Raw genomic sequence first — 5,781 nt, forward strand, 5'->3', positions numbered from 1 at the left:
ATTCGCCATCAAGTCCGGAAATCAACCCCTTTTCAAACTTTAAGTCCGAAAGTGAAGAAGGTCCTAAAATGGGAGAGAATACACCTTTGAGTCGTCTTGGGGCTCCCGAAGCCTTTAGAGCCCAAAGTGGGATCCTAACTCCTACCACTCAAGCCAACAACTTCGAAATCAAGCCCAATTTGATTGCTTTGATAGAGAGGAAACAATTCTCGGGTGGAAAATTTGAGAGCCCTCATGAGCATTTAAAAGAATTTGAGAAATATTGTGACACAATCAAAGCCAACGGGGTGACTCAAGAGTACATCCGCCTCAAGATGTTTCCATTTTCTTTAATTGGGAGAGGTCTAGAATGGCTAGAGAAGGAGGTGCCCCCTAACTCTCTCACAACTTGGGACCAAGTGACTACGGCTTTCTTGAGGAAATTTTATAACCATAGGAAGACCGCCGAGGCTCGATCGTTGATTCAAGGCTTTCGCCAAAAGAGTGGTGAGACTCTAAGTGCGGCATGGGACCGGTACAAGGAGCTTCAACGCCAATGCCCACATCATGGGATACCCAAGTATCAACTCATCCACACTTTCTATGGAGGTCTCTCACCTCAAGGGAGAACAAGCCTAGATGCCGCCGTCGGCAGTCCAATCATGAACAAGGGAGAGGATGAAGTGGAATTCATCATAGAGGAGGCCGCAAAGCATTATGATGATTGGTACGAAGGAGAAAGGGAGGCCACTTCTAGCAAAGGTGTCTATGCATTGGAGCAAGCCAACGCAATCAACAACCTTTCTTCCCAAATCTCCAAGATGGCCAAGCAAATGGATGAACTGATGAAAGAAAGGTCCAACCCTCATGGTAATACCTCCCCTTCAACCAAGGGAGGCAATGGTATGGCCACTTCTTCCCCCTCTTCTTATAATAAAATGCCTCAAGGATGCATGTTTTGCTCAAATTGTGAAACCTATGATCATGATACCTCCCATTGTGTGTATGCTTGTGAAGTTCAACCCCCTCCCTATGAACATGATGATAATGTATAAGATGTCAATGCTATGAATTTTGCCCCTAGAATGGAAAATGTAGGGAACTTGAGGCCAAACCCCAATCAAATGGGGAATTGGAATCAAGGTGGAAACCGTGGTTGGAACCAAAGTGGTGGTGGTTATGGTAACCAATACCATGGTGGGAGAGGCCCTTCCAATTTCAATGGAAGAGGCTACTCTAACCAAAGAGGGTATGGCTACCAAAACCAACAACCCAACTCCCGATACCAAGACCATCAAAATCAAAATTTTGGTGAACAAGGTAACATGGGAAATAATCGACAAAGCAATGTTCCTAACCAAGGAACCGGAGGCAATAGGGGCCAAAATGTTTCTAACTATGCCCAAACCAATGGGCCTCCGGGTTTCCATCAATCCCAACTTCCTCCACCTCAACAACCTCTTCAAATTGAGGCCCCTCCTAATGATCCCGTGATGGCTAAGCTAGATGCCATCATGAAGATGCATGAGGAGGAAAAGAAAAGGAATGAGGAGGATAAAAAGCGATCCAATGCTCATATGAAAATGCTTGAAACCCAAATTGCCCAACTTGCTTCCAATTCCTCTTCTTCTTCTTCTTCTTCCTCTATCCCTAGTCAAGGAGTCAACCCAAAACCTTTGTAAGTGATGAGTGACATTTATGTCACTCCTAAGGAGTAGTTTTAGAGTCTTTTTCGTGTTTATTTTCCCTTATTTTCCTTTTATTCTCTTGTTTTCTCTTTAATAAAGTTTCTAGTTTATTTTGGTAATTTTGGAGTGTTTTATTTTATTTTCTTTATTTTATTAGTTTTAGTTTATTTTCGTATTTTATTTTATTCTATTTGCTTGCGTAGTTTTAATTATTTTTAGTTTAGTTTTATGTCTCTTTTATATTTTCTATTTTATTTCATTTTATTTTATTTATTCCTATTTTTATTTATTTTATTTTATTTGTCTTGGTTTTATTTTTATTTCGTCGTTTATTTATTTTCATTTTATTTTATTCTTTTTCCCAATTCCTTTCTCGGTTTTGTGTGTAGGGTCCCGGGTTTCATGTCAAGTGAGTTCGGAGTTCGGGGATAAAACAAGTATGTGCGCAGTTCCTAGCTTCTAGCTGCCCCTTATCCATCACCACACTCTTCCTCTCTATTCCCCTTATCCTCCACCACAACAACCTCCTCTGCTTCTCCCCTGCTCCCTCACCTCACAAACACAACAACACCACGCAACACCGCAGCCACCACCAATCCCAACAACACCACACAACACCGCAGCCACCACCAATCCCAACAACACCACGCACCCACCAACAGCAGCCTCCCCTGTTCCAATTCGAGTAGTAACCAACCACCGTCCAACCCGCAACATCTCTGCGCACTCCCTCTTCCCTTCAATTCCCAGCACCGCAACGCACACCACAGCAACAATAAACACAACACAAACCGCAACAACAGCACCCCCGCACCTGCTGCAACCTCACGCAAACCACCAAAACCCACACCAATTAAACTCCTCCGTCCACCCTTCGCGCACAGCACCACCAACCATTAATTATAGCAGCTCCGGCCTCTCCACTGAACCACCGTCAGCCGCCAAAACCACCGCCCACAAAGCCCGACATAGCAGCGGCCTCCGATCAGAACAGCCACCAGCCGCAAGCCCTAATTCAGCCTCAATTTCAATACCCTTCAGAGCGGACGCTCACTCCTCTGAAGCGGCCGCTCCATTCTTGGTTCAATTTCACCAATTTGTGGCAGAATATCAGAGCGGACGCTCCGATGAGTATGAGCGGCCGCTCCGAGTTTCGCGTGTATCCGTACAATCTTACACGCGAAACTCGGAGCGGCCGCTCATACTCATCGGAGCGTCCGCTCTGATATTCTGCCACAAATTGGTGAAATTGAACCAAGAATGGAGCGGCCGCTTCAGAGGAGTGAGCGTCCGCTCTGAAGGGTATTGAAATTGAGGCTGAATTAGGGCTTGCGGCTGGTGGCTGTTCTGATCGGAGGCCGCTGCTATGTCGGGCTTTGTGGGCGGTGGTTTTGGCGGCTGACGGTGGTTCAGTGGAGAGGCCGGAGCTGCTATAATTAATGGTTGGTGGTGCTGTGCGCGAAGGGTGGACGGAGGAGTTTAATTGGTGTGGGTTTTGGTGGTTTGCGTGAGGTTGCAGCAGGTGCGGGGGTGCTGTTGTTGCGGTTTGTGTTGTGTTTATTGTTGCTGTGGTGTGCGTTGCGGTGCTGGGAATTGAAGGGAAGAGGGAGTGCGCAGAGATGTTGCGGGTTGGACAGTGGTTGGTTACTACTCGAATTGGAACAGGGGAGGCTGCTGTTGGTGGGTGCGTGGTGTTGTTGGGATTGGTGGTGGCTGCGGTGTTGTGTGGTGTTGTTGGGATTGGTGGTGGCTGCGGTGTTGCGTGGTGTTGTTGTGTTTGTGAGGTGAGGGAGCAGGGGAGAAGCAGAGGAGGTTGTTGTGGTGGAGGATAAGGGGAATAGAGAGGAAGAGTGTGGTGATGGATAAGGGGCAGCTAGAAGCTAGGAACTGCGCACATACTTGTTTTATCCCCGAACTCCAAACTCACTTGACATGAAACCCGGGACCCTACACACAAAACCGAGAAAGGAATTGGGAAAAAGAATAAAATAAAATGAAAATAAATAAACGACGAAATAAAAATAAAACCAAGACAAATAAAATAAAATAAATAAAAATAGGAATAAATAAAATAAAATGAAATAAAATAGAAAATATAAAAGAGACATAAAACTAAACTAAAAATAATTAAAACTACGCAAGAAAATAGAATAAAATAAAATACGAAAATAAACTAAAACTAATAAAATAAAGAAAATAAAATAAAACACTCCAAAATTACCAAAATAAACTAGAAACTTTATTAAAGAGAAAACAAGAGAATAAAAGGAAAATAAGGGAAAATAAACACGAAAAAGACTCTAAAACTACTCCTTAGGAGTGACATAAATGTCACTCATCAGTAAGCCGTGACAACAAGGAGTGGAAAGGTAGTAGGGAGTGACCCCTTAGTTGAGGAAGAACCTCGAAATGAAGTAGAGTTGGAGAGGGGGGGGGGGGTGAGAGAACCAAGGAACCTTCTAATGTTGAGAGGGAGAAGGATGTTGAGGTGCAAAAGGAAAAAGAGACAACCCCCTTGCCCCTAAATCTCCAACCTAGAGAGGAGAGGCTACCTTTTCCCCAAAGATTTGTGAGAGCTAAGCTTGATGCTCAATTTGGGAAGTTTTTGGATGTGATCAAGAATTTGTATGTTTCCCTTCCTTTTGTAGATGCTATGAAACAAATGCCCCATTACTCTAAGTTTTTGAAAGATCTATTGAGTGGGAGAAGGGAGTGTGAAACGGTGAGCTTGACCGCCAATTGTAGTGCAATCCTTTCCAACAAACTTTCCACTAAGTTGAAGGATCCGGGTAGTTTTTCCATCCCTTGTTCTATTAATGGGATTGAGTTTGACAAAGCTTTGTGTGATTTAGGAGCGAGTGTGAGCCTCATGCCCTACTCCGTCTACCAAAAGCTTAGTGTAGGAACCCTTTCCCCCACTAACACCACTCTCCAACTAGCGGATCGGTCCATTAAATTTCCCATGGGGAAAGTGGAGGACATGCCCCTTAGGGTAGGGAAGTTCACATTCCCCGTGGATTTTTATGTGCTAGAAATGGATGAGGATGAAAGGATTCCTATTATCTTGGGTAGGCCGTTTTTAGCCACCTCTAGGGCCATTATTGATGTGAAGGAGGGGAAAATATCTTTGAAAATTGACAATGATTCAATTGAGTTTTATTTGAATAGTGTCATGCAACAACCTTCCTCAAGTAGTGAATGCTTTAGAGTAGATGTTCTAGATTCCATGCTTAGTGAATTCTCTCGTTCCTGCATGCTTCTTACGATCCCCTAGAGAGTGTATTGTTGAATGATTCTAAGCTAGGTGTCCACAAGGACGACATTCAATTCTATGAGGATTTGCTAGAGGAAAGCAAGAGCAAGTGCATGGATGAGAGCATGGAGGAGGAGGCTTTTCACACCCATGACCTCTTTCAAGTTAAGGAAAGAGAAGAGAGCACCAATGGTAAGGGAGCACCAAAGGTAGACTTAAAACCTCTACCTTTGGGCTTGAGGTATGTATTTCTTGGTTCTAATGAGTCTTTCCCCGTGATTGTTAATTCCAACCTAACGGAGGAGCAAACCTCCCTCTTGATCAATGTTTTGAAAAAACACAAGAAAGCTTTAGGCTATACCATTGATGACGTCAAAGGTATAAGTCCTTCTTTATGCATGCACAAAATTGATCTAGAGGGAGATGCCAAACCCGTTAGGCAAAGGCAAAGGAAGCTTAACCCTTCCATGCAAGAGGTTGTGCGGAAGGAAGTGGCTAAGCTTCTTGATGCGGGAATTATATACCCAATTGCTCATAGTGATTGGGTATCTCCCGTGCAAGTTGTGCCTAAGAAAGGGGGAATGACGGTAGTGAAAAATGATCATGATCAACTAGTCCCCACTAGGCTTGTAACCGGTTGGCGCATGTGCATTGACTATCGCCAACTCAACACAAGTACATGCAAAGATCATTTTCCATTACCGTTCATTGATCAAATGTTGGAGAGGCTTACAAAGCATTCCTTCTATTGTTTTCTTGATGGTTATTCGGGGTTTTTCCAAATCCCGATTGACCCCAAGGATCAAGAGAAGACGACTTTCACTTGTCCCTACGGTACTTATGCGTATCGTAGGATGCCTT

The 5,781-nt window shown here is 44.0% G+C and overlaps 1 non-coding gene across 1 annotated transcript; it reads right to left on the reverse strand.

Annotated features, from left to right (window-relative positions):
• Positions 1–447: 447 nt before the first annotated feature.
• On the reverse strand, positions 448–553 carry LOC145618720 (small nucleolar RNA R71). The gene has a single exon (XR_014107982.1). It is a non-coding gene; the product is annotated as a small nucleolar RNA R71 (small nucleolar RNA).
• Between the last annotated feature and the right edge of the window lie 5,228 nt (positions 554–5,781).

Source organism: Chenopodium album, chromosome 26 (genome assembly GCF_948465745.1).
Source record: "Chenopodium album chromosome 26, dcCheAlbu1.1, whole genome shotgun sequence".
In the NCBI taxonomy this organism is placed as follows: domain Eukaryota; kingdom Viridiplantae; phylum Streptophyta; class Magnoliopsida; order Caryophyllales; family Amaranthaceae; genus Chenopodium; species Chenopodium album.